This window comes from Lepisma saccharinum, chromosome 18 (assembly GCF_977018435.1).
Source record: "Lepisma saccharinum chromosome 18, izLepSacc3.1, whole genome shotgun sequence".
Classification (NCBI taxonomy): Eukaryota; Metazoa; Arthropoda; class Insecta; order Zygentoma; family Lepismatidae; genus Lepisma; species Lepisma saccharinum.
In genome coordinates this window covers 14,354,042-14,377,152 of record NC_139246.1, presented here as the reverse complement: position 1 = coordinate 14,377,152, position 23,111 = coordinate 14,354,042, and the positions used below count along the sequence as shown (strand labels likewise).

Here is a 23,111-nt window from a genome sequence, read left to right as displayed (position 1 = left end):
ATTTAGCTAAAGAAATAATAAGTGAATGAGAATAAGTCATGTTCTGAATTTTATAGTAATGCATTGGGAAAAAAATGTCCTCTTAACGCCAAGAGTTCACTCAAATATTAATATAATCAAAATGTTAAAAATTAGGGTTTAAGAATGCTTTAAACAGAAATTGATTTTGTAATGTTTAAAAATGTAATAAAAAATAAATTTGACTATATGCATGCTTATATAATCAGTATGTCCCGTTTTTTTTAAATCTGGCAACCCTATCTCCGCCCTGCAAGTATCCATTGTTGAGTTATAACACCATTAAGCCTTGTTTCCATGATATGAAAAACTCAATATGCTGACCAAGGCAGAAATTTATTTTATTATATAAAATAAACTAAACGTAACGTTTGAACCTTCTAGCAAGGTCTTCTTCAGGCTCTCCTTGTTTCATTTGTATTTGGTACATGGTCTGAAGAAGACCTTGCTAGAAGGTTGAAACGTTACGTTTAGTTTATGTTTTATAATAAAATAAATTTCTGCCTTGGTCAGCATATTGAGTTTTCCATTGTCGAGTTTCAATGAAATGGAATTTTATTGAACGAGTTTACAAGTTAGCAGTTATCAAAACAGACGATAATTGAAAAATTTGTTCATTACTTTGATTTTGAATTATAGAGAGGGCTAAAACAGTACTTATTATTACGAAACCCTTGAAAAAATACGTTCTATGTTAAATTAAAGTCAATGAATAGGAGCCAAAGAGATCATATTTGCCAAATTTCTAAGGTACTGTCCGAAAGCTCTGTTAGGTTACTGAAATTTTCGGTGGGGGGGGGGGCTGAATTCATCACTGCTTCAGATGACGGTGGAGTGGTTATCACAGCTCGCCATGGCGCCACCCTGAGTATGGGTGTTCTTTGTGAGTCTCCCTTCATCAATTTCATCATATCATCACTCTTCATCTTCGCGATTCGATCTCAGGACCCCTGGTGTCGTACGCTGAGTAAACCTGCTCTCAGAATTCATTCTTAAACATGCAATTACCGTGTCGTAACAAGAAGACACTTTTGTGGGACAAAGTTATGTCACAATGAACACTACTACTCTTCACTAACCACTGATGTAACACCGTCTAACGGAAGTGTGAAACTCAATTGTGAGACTACCGCAAGAACGAACGGAAGACCGGTGTTCATTGAAGGGGGCGGGGCGTCTGCGAAGAACTTTAACTCAGCGATGTGCAATTTCCTTCCCTTCTGGGCATCTTTTTTTGGGCAGACAAAAGAAATCCGCACTGCAAAACGTTCTCTACAGTAGATACGGGAATCTATCATTAGGCATTGTTTCGCGAAAACCACAAGTTACCGGTGAAAACCATTACCTGAGGGGATATCATTTATTTTCCTAGTGACACGTTAACTTTCCACGAAGAACTTTGAGGAAAGCTGCATTGCTTGTGGTCAAATTCGGGGTGGAGACGAAATGACGTGTCGTCAGCGTAGGGGAGAGATAATTCGTCGCATTGTAAAACCGAAAGGGGGAAAGAGCGAATGCAAGAGACAGAGAAACAAATAAGAGAGAAAACGAATGGAAGGAAGAGAGAGATAAAGCGAAAGAATGAACGCAAGAGACAGAAAAAAGAATGGAAGAAGAAGGGAGAAAGATAAAATTAATGCAAGAGAGAGAGAGACATAGAGGGAAACAGTGGCGTATGCTGAGTCCAAAACCTAGACTAGCTCCCTATGACACGTGGTTTTAGGCTATGGAGGAAGTGAGAAGACTTTGTTTACGTAAACCCCAGCTTAGACACTCCATTTTGTTAGTTCTTAACGTCTTCAAGGAAGCCACGTTGCCATCCCCAACGTATGCCAGGCTGCAAACTTCTAAGAATTCAGGTTGCCAACTCATAAGAATTCAGGTTGCCAACTCATAAGAATTCAGGTTGCCAACTCATAAGAATTCAGGTTACCAACTCATAAGAATTCAGGTTACCAACTCATAAGAATTCAGGTTGCCAACTCCAAATAATTCAGGTTGCCAACTCCTAACAATTCAGGTTGCCAACTCCTAACAATTCAAGTTGCCAACTCCTAAAAATTCAGGTTGCCAACTCCAAACAATTCAGGTTGCCAACTCCTAAGAATAGAGGTTGCCAACTCCAAACAATTCAGGTTGCCAACTCCAAACAATTCAGGTTGCCAACTCCTAACAATTCAGGTTGCCAACTCCAAACAATTCAGGTTGCCAACTCCTAAAAATTCAGGTTGCCAACTCCAAACAATTCAGGTTGCCAACTCCTAAGAATTCAGGTTACCAACTCATAAGAATTCAGGTTACCAACTCTTAAGAATTCAGGTTATCAACTCATAAGAATTCAGGTTACCAACTCCTAAGAATTCAGGTTACCAACTTCTAAGAATTCAGGTTGCCAACTCCTAAGAATTCAGGTTACCAACTCCTAAGAATTCAGGTTACCAACTCATAACAATTCAGGTTACCAACTCATAAGAATTCAGGTTACCAACTCACAAGAATTCAGGTTACCAACTCATAAGAATTCAGGTTGCCAACTCCTAAGAATTCAGGTTACCAACTCCTAAGAATTCAGGTTACCAACTCCTAAGAATTCAGGTTGCCAACTCATAAGAATTCAGGTTGCCAACTCCAAACAATTCAGGTTGCCAACTCCTAACAATTCAGGTTGCCAACTTCAGAATCGCCATTATTGTTTAATTAAAATGAGTAAATTTATTCACATTTTTTAATGTTTATAATATATTTTTCTTCCGCATTTTACTCTCTAGGCTTAAGGCTTCGGAGATAGCTTAGCTTGCCTAGAATATACGCCCCTGAGGGAAAAGAGAAATAATAAAAAAGGACGGAGAGAGTGAGAGATACGAAGATAGAAAAAGGGAAAACGAAAAAAAGAAATCGACAAAGAGAAAGAAGAAAAAGTGAAAATGAGAGAGAGAGAGTTGTTTGGTTTTGATTATATAACGTCGTTTTTGACTAATCGCGACGATGAGGATGAGAAGTGACAAGATGATGCCAGGGAGATAAGCGTACCCGCTACTTGAGTAGGTTAATGCTCGAATGACATAAAAAAACGCGTGTTTGGGGTAATAGTGAATTAACATTTGTCTTTGTTGGTTTAGGGGATGCATTACGAGGACAGATTGGATGACTAGAGGGTGGGGGTGCTCCCCCTTACACCCTCTAGTCCCTTCTAGTATCTTTTGGTGGGGAAATAGACTTGGCAGTCTCGTTCTAGAAGAACAAGATTTGGTCTCTTGTCGAGTCTCGAAATATCATTATAAACACTACATTCAGCGTGCCAACTCACAACTTTCACAGCGTATAGAGCTCATTATGACTTTTGGGCTTTTCCGATAGCGTAGTGGTAATATCGTCGCCTTGTAATCAAGGGGTCCAAAATTCGATAGTAGATGGAGACACATGGCACAATGGTTGGATCTCACTTTAAACTGTAGATCCAATCCCGATTAGCCTTTCTGTGCATAAAGTGGACTTATAAGAGCAATTCAAACAAACAAGTAATGACAAAAAACTTTTCTTGAAAACGTTTCTCTTTAACGCCACGTTTCGAAGCGACGAACACTCGCAGAACTGAACTTTTATCCTGAATATAGCAACCATGCAGCACAAACTCAGTATTTGTATTAGTATTTGTTATTTAGCGTCGCTTTTCTTCCACTTTTGGCTAATCGTGACGACGAGAATGGGTGATGATTATATGAACGGACAGTCACAAAGAACACCGATGCTCCCATAGGACTCGATCCTTGAAACTTCGGAGGCGAGATCAAAAGTTGACCAATTAACGCGCGCTGTCAGTGATGGATTGACCTTGTATTTACTGTAAACAAAATATATACCGTTACTCTATCTATAAATAACCAGTCCGTTAGGTATGTTTGAAGAATTCGCACAGTGAAGTAAATTTTGTTCAGGTACTCCATACCAAAGTCTCGAACACCTAATCTCGGTCTCGTCTCGAATAATCTCGTCTCGTTCTCGTCTCGTCAAGTGAACACGGTCTATTCAATGCGTATCTTTTTTAAACAAAAGCATTGTTAAAGACAATGAAAGATCAAAGTATTGTTGCGCAAGGCTGCAATAATCAACAAGATAATCTCCGTAGCTATCGGAGACAAAAGAAAGTGGTTGGGCTCTCTTTGGCGTAGGAACGAATACAGAAAAACTCACCATTGGGAATTACCTGGGCAAAAACTCTAATTAAAGAAGCAGTGGCTGTCGACCAGAAGTAGCCGATATCTTAATGGACACGATTTGCACTTTGCGAGGGCACGAACTTCTATGAATCAGGGCGAAAGGAACTTTTCACTCTCAGTGAGCACGAATCATTCTCAAAGATGCACTTAATGCTCTTTCGTGGTGATATACATGTCAGGGAAAAAGAACTAATTTTCGACCATCAAGCAAATGAAGTAACAGAACCGGTGCGAATAGCAAGCAGTCCTTGGGAGATACCCATGCTTTTATGGAACATAGAAAATCCATTACAGATCGCTTCTCGCTTCTTATAGCATTGGAACCAAAAGCTTCCTACGAAATAATGTAGTACGCGTCACACTGCAAAAAGAAAGTGACGGGAAAAATAACGTTGTAAGGGCGTCAATTTCCTCTACACACACGCAAAACTAAATGCATTATATCTATTTGCCGGCTTCTGTGGAGAAGGGGTTAATACAGCGCGCTACGACGCCCGGGGTTCCGGTTTCGAATCCCGGGCTGGGCATTGGTGTTCTTTGAGAGTGTCCCTTCGTTCATCAATTTCATCACATCATCCTCATTGTCGCGACTAGCCACCAGAAACGCATCTATTGATGCAGTAAAGTTCCTCTTTTGGCGTTTACCAAGAATCAGGTTTTGTAGTTTGATGTATTTTTGTATGTTATTTGCAAATATAACGCTAAAATGCACGTAAGTCTTTCTATGTCTAGCTGTATTTAATGCATCAATTGGTACGTACGTTGTCTTGGTGCACATTCATGCATTTTTCTCCATAATGCACTTAAGACATTTGACTTGAGCTGCAAACATTATGGATTTTTTGTTTCAGCTGATGCATTTACGTTTTTGTGTGTACTATCCAACAATCGTAAAAATTACCATAACCGTTTTTAAAGTAATTTTATATATTCCGTTTTTTTTAAAAAATATTTACTGTTACAACTTATTTACATGAATATAAATGTTGAAGGTTTTGTTATGGAGCCTAAACCCGCAGAAAATAAATAAATCCTTCGTGTGAACTAAACTACAGTAAAACCTCGTTAATCCAGACTAATGGGGGGGATAAGTTGACCGGTTAACGAAAGTCCGGATTAACTGAAATAACCAAAAAGAACTGTAGAAAGTGCATTAAAACTCCATTTATAGCAACAAAACACGTTTATCATGGTGTATTTAAAGGGCATAGGCCTAAATACACTATACAGTACAGTACAAAGTCTGCGGGAAACAGAATTTCATCAGTGGTTGACTGCCTTTTCTTTGGGAACTTCTCTTGTTGACTTCTAGCCACTTATCGGTGTCCGCATTAACGAGGTTTTACTGTATCAATACTTTAATTGTTCTTACGATACAACTACGCCACAAAGGGAATATCTGGATAGTCAGAACTCAAATCCGGAACTTTAGGAGGCTATATCGTGAGTCTTATCACTCAACGCTCTTGCCCATCGAGTTGACATTATGTGGAGAGGGAATCATCAGTAAGTTCCAAAGAGGAAGTGACTACGATTTCTGTACATTCAAGATCAAGTTCGATGACAGCCTGTAGTGGGCGACATTGAAAGTGTTGGACCCCCCTCCTTCCTTCGAATTTTTATTCTGGACTTGACATTGAAATCTGACGCTGGTTAACTATACACGACCGACGAAGAATATAAATCGTAGGATTTGCAACAATACACTCAGTACCTCAATTTTAGAGCGACAGCCTACATACTGGAATCTCTACTCTCATCTGGGGGATATTATCGAAACAGGTACGTGTCCCGTTTTGGGATATTTTCTTTGAACTGCAATGAGAGATCTCTCGGAATTATTATTAGTGCTGATTGGTTGTGCAGTCACTGACACTTCTGGATTGTAATGTTCCCATTGAAAGTCAATGATAATGGTAGAACCCAGAAGTGTCCGTGACTGTACGTATGCATTTGATACGGGTAGACTTCCGTGTCGGAGTGGTTAGCAGAGCGCTTCGACGCTAGGTGCAACGGGTTCATGAAGGACCTATCGCTAGACTTGGGATTTTTAGGTTCTAAAAAGTGTGCTTTTAGGTTCCTACAATAGGCTCTAAAAATCCTAAAATATGTTCTAAAAATCCTAAAATAGGCTCTAAAAATTCTAAAATAGGTTCTAAAAATCCTAAAATAGGCTCTAAAATCCTAAAATAGGCTCTAAAAATCCTAAAATAGGCTAGAAATAAAAAAATAGGCTCTAACAATTCTAAAATAGGCTCTAAAAATCCTAAAATAGGCTTTAAAATCCTTAAATAGGTTCTAAAAATCCTAAAATATGCTCTAAAAATCCTAAAATAGGTTCTAAAAATCCTAAAATAGGCTCTAAAAATCCTAAAATATGTTCTAAAAATCAAAAAATAGGCTCTAAAATCCTAAAATAGGTTCTAAAAATCCTAAAATATGTTCTAAAAATTCTAAAATAGGTTCTAAAAATCCTAAAATAGGCTCTAAAAATCCTAAAATAGGCTCTAAAATCCTTAAATAGGTTCTAAAAATCCTAAAATAGGTTCTAAAAATCCTGAAATAGGCTCTAAAAATCCTAAAATAGGCTCTAAAAATCCTAAAATAGGTTCCAAAAATGTTAAGTTAGGTTCGAAAAATCTTGAAGTACGTTCAAAAAACTTAAAATTGTTCAAAATTTCTGAAAAGTGCTGATTAGGTATAGTCACCGGCAATGAAAATGGGACACACATATCCTGAAATACGCACTATCTTGCATAACGTTATGTGTGTTGCCTAACCCCACGGCGATGGCAGAATTTACCATTGGGAACTTGCTATTAAAATCCACTCTTCGCCGTATAGTTAGACAAAAATCTTTCTTCATGTTATCCACAGTCAAACTCCGTAAATTTTGTCTGTGAGGATCATCTTATATTTCAACAGAAACATAGTCAGTGGTGCAAACTTCAATGCTGAAATGTTTTAGTTTGCTAGGTGTGAATGCCACAAAGCACCGAAGTGACGCGAAAGTGAGCAAGACACAGATCAGACCACTTTGTATTGTACAGGTAACAGTGGCACCAGACATTTTGCTTTGTTTAGAGCTTTGAAAAATCACCAAGGACTTGGAGGAAGGGAAATCAACAGAGAGTACGTTTCATACACTTTCGTCATTGAATTTTTTTTCGTAACCAAACAGAGCAAATGCCTCTGTGTGACATTCTGTAAAGCATTTAAAAATATATAAAACCCTAAAAAAAGAGGCTTCATTTTGGCGCATAAACCTAAAACAGGTTCTAACAAGCAAAATAGGTTTTTTAGGCACTATAAAACTTCATCAGTTGTTGCGCTTTTTAACGAAACGCTGACATAACTTATTATTTCTTACACACCTGTAAAGGAAAAAATAGGTTAAAAACCTATCCGAGGTCTACCTATCACAAAGAACGCCCATGACCGGGATGGGATTCGAGCCGTATACATTCCAACACGCCGTGAATTGATTTAGTTTGTTTTTTAGTCCAATTAGGTACAGAAAGGGTTCTTGGGACTGGACCTACAGTTTAAAATGTGCCTCCACATCGAACCTGGGATCCCTTGATTACAAGGCGATGATGTTACCACTACGCCATCGGGAAAGCCCCCAAAAATACATTCACGATCTCTGCCATTTGCATCACATGTGAGGTGATGTGATCAGCACAACGATCCTGCCGCCTCTACCCCCTCCCGAAGGGTTTATTAGAAGCTGGATGAAGCCCAGAGCCGCTTCGTTCACGGACCTTGCTGGAAATAATACCCCCTGAAATTACCCGGCTGACAATTATCCATGAAAGCACCAACCAACTAAACTAATTTGGCATTCCTAAACCCAAAGGGTTCTTGCAGCAGAAACACGTTATCCATCTGGCAAGATTTGGTTTGGTTTGTTTGGTGTTTTAAGTCTACTTTATGCACGCACAGTAAGGCTAATCGGGACTGAACCTACAGTTAAAAGTGGGATCCGAACCACTTGTGCATCTGTCAAGATTGATCCACTCTTGACCAACATTATCAATTGCCTTCGTTACTATTTTCATACAGTCTCAATTACCCATTAGGATTATAAACCATGCAAAAACCCTTGCGATTCACGTTAAGATTCTGCTCTTTACTCCAGGAGAATTGCGAAACAGATCCAAAGTCCTAGAGAATTCTCGGTGTTGGTAACCTTTCTAGTAATGGAAGATAATTCTGAGGTGAGTCCAAGGTCCAATTAACGTGAACTCTGCAAATGGAGCAAATATAGTTTAACACTCGATGCTATAAATTCACAGAAGTCACGATCAGGTTTGAAAGTGCATCGCCCTGCAGACCGTTTCCGGGAACGGGATCTAATCATGCAATGGCAAGGTTATTTCAGGACTTCCATCGCTTAGCACCAGCTCATTTACGGTTAAGACGGGTTGGGAGCGAATTTCTTGTGTGTTGTGTTCCAGTTGTCCTGGCTATTGAAATTCTGCTTTCTCTGTTCTTCCTTTGTTCGTCACTTGTTTCTGTGTCCTTCTTGCCTCATCTGTGTATCTTGGTCTCTTTTCCTCTTTTTCTCTTTTCCTATGTTAATATTCCTGTGTTCTTCTTTCTCATTTTTAATGTCTCTTTTTTCCTTCATCTGTTTTCTATGTTGTAATTTTGTCATATCTGTCTGACTGTCTCATTCTCTCTCTTCGTATTCCTTTTTATATATTTCTCTTTCTAACTTCCTCTACTTATATAATATCTACCATCCTCTGTTTATCATGTTCTTTCTCTCTCTACAAGTTCTTATGTTTACCTTTTCTCTCTCTCTCTCTCTCTCTCTCTCTCTCTCTACCATCTTTCGTTTATCATTCTTCTGTTTATCTTTCTTTTGATCTATCTTCTTTCGTTTATATTTTTTCTCTCTATACCTTCTTCTGTTTACCTTTCTCTTTCTCTCTCTGTCCCTCTACCTTCCATTTATCTTTCTCTCTCTTTCTCTTCTTCCGTTTATGTTTTTCTCTCTCTTTACCATCATCTGTTTATCTTTTTCTCTCTCTCTCTTCTTCCGTTTATCTTTTTTTCTCTCTCTACCTTCATCTGTTTATCTTTCTCTCTCTCTCTCTCACTTCTTCCGTTTATCTTTTTCTCTCTCTCTACCCTCATCTGTTTATCTTTCTCTCTCTCTCACTTCTTCCGTTTATCTTTTTCTCTCTCTCTACCTTCATCTGTTTATCTTTCTCTCTCTACCTTCTCCCGTTTATCTTTCTTCTCTCTCTCACTTCTTCCGTTTATCTTTTTCTCTCTCTCTACCTTCATCTGTTTATCTTTCTCTCTCTCACACACTTCTTCCGTTTATATTTTTCTCTCTCTCTACCTTCATCTGTTTATCTTTCTCTCTCTCTCACTTCTTCCGTTTATCTTTTTCTCTCTCTCTACCTTCATCTGTTTATCTTTCTCTCTCTCTCACTTCTTCCGTTTATCTTTTTCTCTCTCTCTACCTTCATCTGTTTATCTTTCTTCTTCTTCCGTTTATCTTTTTCTCTCTCTCACTTCTTCCGTTTATCTTTTTCTCTCTCTGTACCTTCATCTGTTTATCTTTCTCTCTCTCTCACTTCTTCCGTTTATCTTTTTCTCTCTCTCTACCTTCATCTGTTTATCTTTCTCTCTCTACCTTCTTCCGTTTATCTTTTTTCTCTCTCTCACTTCTTCCGTTTATCTTTTTTTCTCTCTCTCACTTCTTCCGTTTATCTTTCTCTCTCTCTCTACCTTCATCTGTTTATCTTTCTCTCTCTCTCACTTCTTCCGTTTATCTTTTTCTCTCTATCTACCTTCATCTTTTTATCTTTCTCTCTCTCTCACTTCTTCCGTTTATCTTTTTCTCTCTCTCTACCTTCATCTGTTTATCTTTCTCTCTCTCTCTACCTTCTTCCGTTTATCTTTCTCTCTCTCTCTTTTCCTTCATCTGTTTATCTTTCTCTCTCTACCTTCTTCCGTTTATCTTCTTTTCCTCATTAGTCATTTCTTTCTCTATCTTGGTCAAGTTGTTCATCTCCTTCTCTCTCTCTCTCTCTCTCTCTCTCTCTCTCTCTCTCTCTCTCTCTCTACCTTCCTTTTAAAAGAGCATCCGTTTAAGAGTATCTAAGTGATAGGTACAGTTACTTTTTCAAAATATAATTCAGCCACTGACACCCTCCGTGGCGGAGTGGATATCTTCACTATCTGCAAAGCCAGACGTTCGAACCCTGCTCAAGCCATCGATGTATTATTGTGTTTGTCCATTGTGCTCATCATTTTTCACATGTAATTGTCATATTTTATGTACGAACAAGTTAATTTAGATTGGGCTTGCTTACTCGATCGAGAATCGAACCCGGCCCTTGATTACAAGGCCACAAGGTCAACTTCCGCGCTAGCGAGATGGTCTCCCACACAGCACACAAATGTTCAAGATATCTACTGGATATCCTTTGGATATTTGTGTCGGAAGTTCTGGATATCCAATAGATATCCAGGAATGTCCGATTGACATCCACTCGATATCTGTTGGATATCCATTTGTACGCATACGTGATATCGGAAAAGGATATGTCTTGGACGTGTTTTGGACATCAAGTGGGACGTAATCTGGACATTATGCTTTGATTTAGGCTTTTTTGTATGTACTTTGGATATTGTATGAACACGAAAAGTACAGTTTTTGATCTCATCTTGATATTATTTCAATATGAAAGGATGGATGCAACAACCACCAACGTTTGTTGTTAATTTTCTTGCTCCCTCTTAAAATAGGCACTAGTCAAGTTGGATAGCTTAATGAACTAACCGATATGTAACTACGCACTGGTAATGAGCAGGCTGGAAATTTCATATGAACTATGTCAGTTTTTCTCCACCTGACTGACTGACTCTTTATTTGACTTTTGTTCCGTGAAGTGTCGCCTTTATCAGGCCTGGCTTCTACTATTTCTTCTGTGACGTGTGAACTATTGATGTATTGCTATTATCTCTGTATTCCTTAACTCCTGCCACTGTCGCTTGGAGTTTTCATCTGCGTTGATCAAAGGATCATAAACCTTTTCGTAAATCTTTAGTTCCTTTCAAACTTCCACGACCAGAAGAATCCTGTTATGGATAATAAACCTTTTCTCGAGCAAGGCCTCATCTCCAGGAAGCTATCAACTCGCGACAAGCCACGGCACCTAGCGACCTGTTGAGTGAGATGAGTCAAGGCAAAATGGATAATAAACCTTTTCCTGCTCCCACAAAAATAGGCAATAATTAGGCTGGAAAGTTCATACGAACTAACCGATCCCGGTCCCGACTTTTCGGGATTCCGCACACCCCTACCATTTTCTAATATTCGAAACATATCCTATTTATGTTCATTGTTGGATAACAAGTTCTGGATCAGTTCTAGACATGTATTAGATATCCAGAATTGTATGTATTTTGGATATCCAGTTTTGGACAAGATCTGGATATGTTTTGGATATCCAGTTTTGGAAAAGATCTGGCGACGTATTGGATATTCGGAATTGGACAATGTTTCTTACAACCAGTTCTACACCCGTTTAGGCTGTGTATTAGTATCAAGAATTTGTCGAGATTTAGATGTCCAGTTCTGGATATCCTAAGACGTCCAATGGATATCCAGAATTGGATATCTAATGGACATTCAATGGATATCCATAATATCCATGGATCTGATCTGGACATTGTGCATAACCAATGGATATCCCTGACAGATTTGTGACGCAATTATTTTACAATGCAACGATAATGAAAAGAAATGATATAACAATAAAAAATCATGTTCTTGTAAGTTGAATTGAAAAAGCCGTTGGCATGACCAAGCAGGTAACGAACCGTGAACGCAGCGGAACGGAGGAACGCATCGAAGAGAAGAACGCTGGAACGAAACCATGGCACGTTCGCGAAAATAACTGTACCGCATCGCATGAGATGTAACGAGTGACCCACATCGTTGAGCGCTAACTTCCCTTTCATTAGACACCGCGTGCAACGCTCTCGTTTCACTCCCGCCGTGAATTCTGGTGTCAAGTGTCTTTGAAGCCAGCGTAAGCGTCTTGAATAACCAGGTGAATGGGAAGGAGGGGGAAGACTTGTAGCGTTGCAGACTTCGGAGCAGTGTTGCTAACTTTCACATAAATGTTTTCCCAAAATGGATATAGTTCATTGTCGTTGTTTTCGTTACCTTGCATCTCTGTCTGCCTCTAGTCAATCGAGCCAATGATGAATAATGATTGGGAAACTGTGAATGGTCACTCATTCCTAGGCCGATGACTCAAGCCATGGACCTTTCCTGACGATATATTTACGGCGGCGGAGTGTTTAGCTAACGCGATATGAAATCAAGCGATCACCGCAAAAGGTAGAAAAACGACGTAAAATAATCAGAATAAAATGCAGGTTGTTTCAAAAGTCCCGCAACTTAAATTTTGATGTCTGCATTATAAAACCTCATACATTGAGATATTTTTTCAATACTTAACATAATCAATTTACTCCATGCGGGAAATTCTGTAAATTTATAAATGGTGGGAATTACTAGTTTTTAAATTTTATTTATTTAGTTTTGCAGAATGCCACTTTCGAGGGTGCGACCAATATGACCCATGAGCAGCATTTGATGGATATGGGACTGGCGATTAGATCATATGGTTTAAATGAATGAGTACCATTCTAGGGGCATAGCACTTTAGCTGGCCACACTAGCGGGTTGACATTTTGCCAACAGACAAACAGAAGTATCCTTCAGTTTCCAGGACTCGAACCTAGAACTCTTGGCTAGTAAAAGCGAAAGTAAAAAAGGGGAGTAACGAATTAGAATGAAATGAATAAACAGCGAACACAATATTGGAATAGACGCAAAAGAAATACAGGGTGTTCATTAAGTCCCGGTACCATTACAAAAGAAACATAGCTCGGAAACTGCATGCAGTAGAACAATGCTGTTTATTGCAAAATAAACTACAACTCTCCACGTTTATATGCCATACACCTCAATGTGCGCCCCTCTAGTTGCTCTCAGAACATCATCCACTTCTGCCCATACACGCCCCAGCATATCACCAGAAACAGTTAGGATACTCTCCGTTATTCTTCTTCGAAGAGTAGTAACATCTGGAACAGGAGTGCGGTAAACATAATCTTTGACATACCACCAGAAGAAGCGATCCAAGGGTGTGATATCAGGAGAGCGTGGTGGCCAGGGAATAGGTTTTTGTAATGGTACCGGGACTTTATGAACACCCTGTATAACGGGAGAAATTACTGTGACCGGCAGTGGCGTGCTGAAATAGGATTGGTGAGGGACATAACCTTCTCTTTGACCCAGGAAATCATAAATAAATTGACAAAAGTTATCAAAATATAGACCGGAGTGCTGAAAAAAGGATTTGAGCGTCGTTTAATTGATTTGGTATATTTTACTTCGCCTTTCTGCACTTTTTGCTAATCGCGAAGATGAGGATGAGTGATGATATGATGAAATTATGACATTCACAAAGATCAGCCATACCCAGACCGTAATTCGAACCCGGGAACCCTTGCGTCGTAGCACGCTATCGTAAGCTCATCTTTTCAAAAATCCTAGACACGGTGCTGATTAGCTTAGTCGTTTGGGTGTCTGACTACCATGCGAGAGACCCGGGTTCGATCCCCAGCGGGGGAGAACCCACCTGTTCAAGCGGCTCCGGCGCCCGCCGAGCGTCGTACAAAGTGGGTACCTGGAGGAAACTCTGAGGTAAAGGCGACAGAGTACGTGGTGCTGATCACATCACCCCCACCTTTGGCCGTGGTCAAGATAGTGTGGGGCCCTAACTCCACACCATCTATACGCCTTCATGGACTGATGCAAAGCACAGGAAGCACTGCTCAAATGTCTGTGAAACGGTGCAAAAGCACCTTTGCCTTTCTCGAGTCCGATAGTAGTACATTTATACCACGGTTGGCAACACTGTTTTCGAAGGAGAATGGGAAAGAGTGAGAGTGGTTGCGGGGGAGTGGGGGGACCACGCCCATTCCAAACAGCCGTCTGGAAGGTCGGCCAGTCGTGCAACCGGAGAAATATGTAATCCGGAGAAAGATACCTCGAAGCGACGTTCAGGTTCACCGACATACGATTTACACACATACGCACGCTAGCGATTCAGTCGCTTGTTTAGAGTCAGTGCTTGCAGACATGGACATTTTGCATCACGCTTGGATTACGTGCTGAAGACATCTTCCCACCGTTGCAGGTAAATACGCACTCCTTAATCTCTTTCTCGATTCCCGCGGGAAGATTTCTTACTCCTGGCGGAACGGTGTTGGGTGAGTGGTTAACCTGACCGATTGATACTCTGGAGGCCGTGCGTTCGAATCCTGTGGACGGCCATCCGTTATTTCAAAGTCAAACGGGGTTAGCCGGGCCTCACGATAGCTGGTAGTAACGTCGTCGCCTTGTAATTAAGGGGTCACTGGTTCGATACCCGGTGGAGGCACATATTGGTTCGGACCTCATTTTAAACTGTAAGTATAATCACGATTAGCCAGGCACGTATCTAGAATCTAGAAATATATTTCAAGGGGGTCTTAACCAAGTGCCTCAGGAATAATACTAATGTTTAAATTAAAATAATTAAAAAATACTTTAAATTAAATAAATATTATTTTAATTAAATAAATTAACATTATATTGTTATTATTACACGAATAGAGATATAAACAGCACGTATTCATTATCTAGCAAACTTTGTACAGTAACAAGTGCCCTGGCAAGGAAATTAATGTGATTTTTGAAAGGGGGTTTTACGTATACTTTTTTTTCACATTAGTCAGCCTTTATTTTGCTATCTTTTTCTGCTTTTCACGTTCTTTTTAGGAATACTGGGCCAAAACGGGAGCGGGGTTATGATCCCCAGCAACTCCCCTACTTGGGCACGCCACTGGTTCCTTGCCCTTTCGTGTAATTTAGGGAGACTGTGTGCCGCTTTTTTCATAATCACAATGTCTAGGATGAACTCGATGAATTTGTTTAAGGAACGATTACAAGCATTAGTGCACACAAGGTAGAAATGCAACGATAAATATAAAAATGCAAATGTATCCTTAATTGGTATGCAGTACAGTATATTTTGGTGTAATTCTGGTTGTCCGTATTAAACAATATCGATTACAAAATGTACAAACTCTCAACGCTATCTATTTTCATCTCTCTCCACTTATGTACTTGTTTATGTATTTTTATGTACTTACTTCTTAACATTAGAGTGTAGCGTCGTGACAGAAATTCTTGAAGAAAAGTCTTAATATATTTATAAAAGCTACCAAAAACTTGTTGGAAAATTTACATAACTACACTATATAACCAAAAGTCACGGGACACCCGATTGAACGTGGCGGTAGTGTCATGGCCTGGGGTTGTTTTCCTGGTTTGGTCTGGGGCCATTAATTTTAGTCAATGGCAACATGAACAGTGGTGTTATGAGGACATTTTAGACAATAGCATTCTGCCCACACTCTGGCAACAGTTTGGAATGGGCCCTTTTATCTTATCAGCACGATAATGCCCCTGTCCATTGCATTGTGGTTTGAGGACAATCAGGTGGATGTGCTTAGCTGGCCCGCTCAAAGCCCACACTGGAACTCCCATATAACATATTTCGGATGAACTGGAGCGTCTGTTGCCTGCCAGACCCACTAGGCCGAAAACCACCCTTGAACTATTCACGAGGCTACACGACGAATGAAAACAAAATCCACCAACAATATATCAGAACTTAGTGAAAAGTCTGCCCCGAAAAGTAAAAGCTGTAATAATAGTGAAGGGAGATCCGATATCTTGTTGGTTACCTGGCTGGTGTCTTTGGAATGAACATCATTGGATGTTCAGTGACTTTTGGCTACATAGTGTATAATCGCGCACACTCCATGATTAAAATGGAAGGAAACCTCTAGAGTTTATATTAAAAGTTCTATGCACCGTTAGAAGAGGTGTGGCTCGAATCCTTGGGATAACATTTTTCTAGAAAGGTTAAATACATGAATTATGGGAGGCAAATAAAAGTGTCTAAACTATTATTTCTGCTTACTTCCGATGTGTCACTGGTATGATGTTCATTGTACTTAATTACAAAACTGGGTGTGTTCAGTATCAAACTATTAGTTTACCTCAATCAATTTCTGTCATAATCCTCTTTTGTTTATTTTTCATTAAATTTTGTAGCTGCAGTAAATTTACAGTGTTACATGTAAAATAATAATATTTACTTCATGATTTTATTCTTTAATTAAGTGAATAGTGCATGTGAACTATTTTGATCGACATATTTTAACACAATTTTTACGTGTTAGTTTATTAAAAATATGATTTTAGTAATTTTGGATGCTTTTTAAATACACTATATAGCCAAAAGTCACCAGACATGGTTTGGGGGCTGTCTTTCCTGGTTTGGTCTCGAGCCATTAATTTTAGTCAATGGCAACATGAACAGTGGTGTTATGGGGACATTTTAGACAATAGTATTCTGCCCACACTGTGGCAACAGTTTGGAATGGGTCCTTTTATCTTATCAGCACGATAATGCCCCTGCCCATAAAGCAGGGTCCATTGCATCGTGGTTTGAGGACAATCAGGCGGATGTGCTTAGCTGGCCCGCTCAAAGCCCCGACTGGAACTCCCATAGATCATCTTTGGTCCGAAAACCACCCATTCACACGGCTACAGGAAGAATGGGAAAAATTCCAACAGCAATTACCAGAACTGAGTTTGCCCCGAAGAGTAAATGCTGTAACAATACCGAAGGGAGGTCCGACATCTTATTGGTTACCTGGTTGGTGTCTTTGGAATGAACAGCACTGGGTGTCCAGCGACTTTTGGTTACATAGTGTATGCCGGAACAATCCATGAAGTCTGGATATATCAGATTAGTTGCTAAATTGGAAGCATTAGCATTATATAAACTCGTAATAAATAAACCATACACAAACAATAATATTATCCGGTGCATGTTCCCCTGAACGTCGGGGCCACGTCGAGTGCCCGAGTTGCACCTCCCTAGTGCTCGCATTGCCTCGCAGACTCTTCTGAATAATAACAACCCCATTGACTTCCAATGGGATCTTTACAAGCCAGACGAAATCTTTGCTCCAATTCTTCTTCACTGTTGCAACCTGATATTTACACTGTAAAAAAGTCTGCATGTGTTGTAACTCAAGCAGTATATTGCCATAAATGAACATTTGAGTGGGAAAGTGGGTGGATGCTTTACAATCCGTATCAAAGGCCGTGTTGAAGTCGCTCTGTGGCCTTCATGGTCCACAGCAACTCAACAATACACATGGCAGAATCACACCCAACCTTCAGGGGATGTTGAATTGAACACTGAAGGAATTTTAAAGCGTGCTTGAATGCTAAACTCCTTCTTCTTGGATATCCATTATATTTTACGTCAAGACATTCCTCTAACCCTGGTTCTTTACCCGGTGGAGGTACACAATGGTTCGGATCCCACTTTAAACTGTGTTCAGTGGGCTCAAGAGGTAGAGAAGAGACAAAACAATATTGATTGATTGATTTGGTTCATTTTACTTCACTTTTCTGCCAGATTTGGTTAATCGCGAAAATGAGTATGAGTGATAATATGACGAAACTGATGAAGGGACCACTCACAAAGAACACCTTTTCCCAGATGGTGATTCGAACCCGGGACACCTGCGCGCTGTGCTTAACCATTTCGTCACGGAGGTTGGCGACATCACGATAAATAAATCATTGGTATTTTGTTATTCTTATTATCTCTGTCTGCCCGGTAGTAACGCCGCGGACTTGTAACCAAGGGATCACGGGTTCGATACCCGGTGGAGGCATATAGTGGTTGGGATCCCACTTTAAACTGTAGGTCCAGTATCGAATCAGTAAAGCGGACTTAAACCAGAAACTTTTAAACAATTTTTATTGTTTCTAAGCAGTGGCGGCGATTGGGGGGGCGAGGGGGGCAGTTGCCCCCAGTTTTTGCCACTTTTTCCCCCGCACTATTCTAAATCTTATATACGAGAGAAAGTAAACCGTCTTTGCACCCCCCCCCCCAGTTTTGGAACTTTGCCCCCCTAGTTTTGGAACCCAATCGCCGCCACTGGTTTCTAGTAATCAATGGTGGTCGACCTTCGTGGCGGAGTAATTAACACAGCCAGGCGTCCCGGGTTCGAATCTCAACCTGGGCATGGGTGTTATTTGTGAGAATCTCTTCATCAATTTCATTATTCATAATTCATCATCATCGTTGAGATTAGCCAAAAGGAGCTAAAGGTAACAGACAAGTGACGTAAGATAAACGAAATGAATCAAGCAATCAGGGCTATATTATTGGCCTGACAGCCCCTACAAGACATTTTCGCATCGCCTGTTAGGTGTTATGTCATAGGGTTATATTTCCACAAAATGGCCCTTCTTTGTGAACCATGTGGCCCACAACATGTAACCTGACACTCATTCATCTCTTTTGATTGTGCTTCTCGCATTACCTTCTGGGAAAATTCTAGGCGTGCAAAAGCAATGCAATTGCGGTATCTTTCTCCTTAGTAAAAAGTATTCATCCAATTTAGTTCACGGCTCTGCCCCCGCGGCGCCACTTGCACCTGATACTTTCAAATGTCAGAGGTGATTGGCAGACCGTTACGGACGAGGAAATGGTCTGCCACCGCTTCGTTCTGCTGAACAAGGAGGGAGGGGTTACCAGAATTATATGCATTAAAGAGCGGTAATTGAGACATTACTGTGTCACGTAATTGGACATTTCTTTGCGCCTCCCTGGAATATCTTGCGGCCATTCGTCGCCCCAGGGAATTGCATCAAGGAAGACAGGGGGCGGAAACAGACAAAAGGCTATTGAAAATTGAGTGGCGTTGATCTAGTCGGTACAAGGGTTCCGGGTTCGAATCCCGGGCAAGACATGGGATGTTTGATATTGACTGTCCTGAATGGAAAGGTAAAAATCGAGTTAAAATAATATGATGCTGAGGTGGGGAAAACTGCCGCTTAGGAGTTTTCCCTTACAGGGGAGAAGGTGCGAATATGAAACATGGTTGTAATATGAAATTCGCTATAATTTTCTACTTACTGGTGCGATCTAATGTTGGCAGTTGGCAACACTTGCAAAATACTCGCCATTACTCACTAGAGTGCGTTGGACGCAGTTGAGTTAGCGATGTCGTCATAGGCAAGTGCGGCAGGTTTTCGACCATGAAACAATTGTTGTAAGGTAAGCATTGTGCATGTTTTTGATGCATTATTAGTTTTATTAGCAACACAAAGTAACGTGTTCTCGAAAGTACTCAGATGAGACTTCCGTACTAACGTAGTATTTAATGGGAAGCGGTAGATGTAGGTAAAGTTTTTTGACGCTGCTTGGAAAATGTCTGCTGATGGTAATATGGAACACGTTGAATTTGTAAGAAATACCTGTTCCATATTAACCTACAACCCCGGTTTCCATTGTTGGTCTAGTATTTAACTCATTATTAGTTTCTTCACACTTAATGTTGTAGTAAAACCGTATATGTAGCGCTATGTAATTATCATAGAGTACACTTTATTGGCTAATCAATCAGTCGATCGGCTTTTATTTTGAACCTTACCATTATTTCATATTACCACCCCATTTTCCAAGCCCTCAATTTTGACAAGGTTTTTGTAAAATTGAAAGTAGTGCTTATTAGTTGTTTCAAAGTAGTACTTAGTAGGTATCCTCTTTTTTTACCAATTGAATATCACTTTTTGACATATTTTGACAATTTTTTGTTGATGTTTTAGCGTTTAGCAATGTTTTTAGTACAATTTTCACTATACTCATTTTTCCCCCACTCGTACTTGGTAGGTATCCTCTTTTTTTATCAATTGAATATCACTTTTTGACATATTTTGACAATTTTTTGTCGATGTTTTAGCGTTTAGCAATGTTTTTAGTACAATTTTCACTATACTCATTTTTTCCATTTATACTTGGTAGGTATATCACGATCTTACGTGATACAACTTAACCTATCCTTTTTTTACGATTATTTAATTTTTTTACGATCCTAAGTGATATAACTTAACCTATCATTTTTTTATTTATGCACTGTTTGAACGTCATCATTTGAGGATCATATTTTGTAGGTATTTTTTTTTATCAATCGAAGATAAGTTTTTGACATATTTTGACAATTTTTTGTCGATGTTATAGCGTTTAGCGATGTTTTAGTACAAATTTTCACTGCACTCATTTTTTCCATTTATACTTGGTAGGTATATCACGATCTTACGTGATACAACTTAACCTATCTTTTTTTTTTACGATTTTTTTAATTTTTTTTACGATCCTAAGTGATATAACTTAACCTATCATTTTTTTATTTACGCACCGAACTAACCTACAAGGGACTCTGTTTGTTTCAATATTTCAGTATTATAAGGTTTTCACAAATTTTATATAACCTAAAATGTGTTGGATGTTGATTTTTAGTATGTGGCAATTTTTTATGAATTTTAAAACTGCTCCGTGACCCTCTCGTTCTTCACGTCGTAGGCGAAGGACTTCTCTGCAATCAGGATGACACTGCATAGGGTATCCTCGGGCAAGGCATCGTGGAACTCGCAAACACCCACTCTACAAAAATTCTACTATATGATCTTTCACTGGCTAAGCTAACCTACAAATAGGAATTGGCAGCACTGACTTATAAACCCACTGGGTCTTCTTGGCATGTTTTTTCATGATGTGTTGCCAGGCTATTGGGCATCTTGGCGTATACAATGTATATATTTTGAGAGGGGGGTTATAGCTTTTTATGCTGTACGAATACTAAAAACTTGACAGTGACAACCAACAGAGTAAATAAACCTACATGCAGAAACTAACAACACTAGTTTCTGACAGTGAATTTGAAATAAAATATTAAACAAAATACATGAGTAAGCACTGTGATTACACATTTATTCTTATTTTTCGAAGTTGAATGAAAACACGTGTTTTTACGCTCTCGTAATACTGACCTTGCCCCAGTGATTTTAAATTGCTTCCATCCGCTTTTTTTTTCTGTGTTATTTCCGCATGCACGCAACATTCGCTTTCAATAGTTTAATGAAATACAGAAGGAGTGTTAGTTTAGCAGGCTTCGAGTTTACAATTTATTAAATTAAACAATAATTTATGTAAGAATATACTTGTACTTACCGAACACAAAATAATAAAAAGCACATGTGAATCTTTGCGTGTGTTCATGTTATATGACGACTGAGTAAAAAATAATGTTGACTCCCCGAAAGATAAAAGTTCCCGGTTCGACATCAGATGCATGCAAATTTTATGTTTTGCTCTCTAAAATCTTGATTTTTATGTTTGTGCTATTTGTCATACAGCAGAGGAGAAGAAGGGAGAGGGGAGGGGAGGGGGTACTATTAGCGCCATCTATTAGCAAACAATAGAAATAAAAAAGTAGGGTCAAACTTTTTCAACACCCAAAAATTTTAAACGTTCTCGCGTAGTAATACGATCTAGCTGAAGATGTTTGAAGGAGTACTCTTAGTCGACGAAGCTAATTGCTAGGGCCCATATATTGCTAAAATGTTCTTTAATTTACATATTTCTCATACCGCCATATGTTGTTCTAGTTGACTTCTTCCAAAAAAATGCTAATTAGCGAGAGTTAATTAAGCAAGGCAAGTAAAAGAAGCAAATAGGACAATATGTGGCGGCGTGGAAATATGTAAAAATTCGACTCGATTCGAATTAAAATTGGAGGATATTTTGCATTTTTTCCTATAATGTACAAAACATTTACCGTACATAATCTTTTCCATTTACAACAGTATAAAATAAGAGGAATGTGTGACAATATCCATATTAATTAGGAAGGTATGTCGTATGCTAGGTTAGCTAATTGTGTCTTGTACAGCTTCACTGTTTAGAGGAAAGATGGAAAAGAGAGCTCTACGAAAACTAACGCTCTTAACAATATTGTACGCCCCGTGAAAATTATATATAAATAAGCCATAAGCGTATTATCTGCTTTCATGTCAGATTTTCCCGACCTGTGAGCTGTAGTGTTTACGTGACAAGCGACGCACTCAAATATAATACCGTTGACAATATTGCACGCCCCGTGAAAATTATATATAAATAAGCCATAAGCGTATTATCTGCTTTCATGTCAGATTTTCCCGACCTGTGAGCTGTAGTGTTTAGATAACAAGCGACGCGCTCAAATATAATACCGTTGACAATATTGTACGCTCCGTGAAAATTATATATAAATAAGCCATAAGCATATTATCTGCTTTCATGTCAGATTTTCCCGACCTGTGAGCTGTAGTGTTTAGGTGACAAGCGACGTGCTCAAATATAATACCGTTGACAATATTGTACGCCCCGTGAAAATTATATATAAATAAGCCATAAGCGTATTATCTGCTTTCATGTCAGATTTTCCCGACCTGTGAGCTGTAGTGTTTAGGCGACAAGCGACGCACTCAAATATAATACCGTTGACAATATTGCACGCCCCGTGAAAATTATATATAAATAAGCCATAAGCGTATTATCTGCTTTCATGTCAGATTTTCCCGACCTGTGAGCTGTAGTGTTTAGATAACAAGCGACGCGCTCAAATATAATACCGTTGACAATATTGTACGCTCCGTGAAAATTATATATAAATAAGCCATAAGCATATTATCTGCTTTCATGTCAGATTTTCCCGACCTGTGAGCTGTAGTGTTTAGGTGACAAGCGACGTGCTCAAATATAATACCGTTGACAATATTGTACGCTCCGTGAAAATTATATATAAATAAGCCATAAGCATATTATCTGCTTTCATGTCAGATTTTCCCGACCTGTGAGCTGTAGTGTT

General features: G+C 39.3%; 1 protein-coding gene across 2 annotated transcripts in view; it reads left to right on the top strand.

Annotated features, from left to right (window-relative positions):
- Positions 1 to 23,111, top strand: part of Gld (Glucose dehydrogenase) — a 133,982-nt gene that overhangs the window by 53,160 nt on the left and 57,711 nt on the right. The window contains exon 1 of one of the 2 annotated variants that reach the window (XM_083140170.1): positions 14,331 to 14,479. The exons of the other annotated variant lie outside the window; for it this stretch is intronic. The gene's annotated coding sequence lies outside the window, so the exon portion shown is untranslated. Of the gene's footprint in view, positions 1 to 14,330; positions 14,480 to 23,111 lie in introns of those variants that run through there. 2 annotated transcript variants of the gene reach the window in all.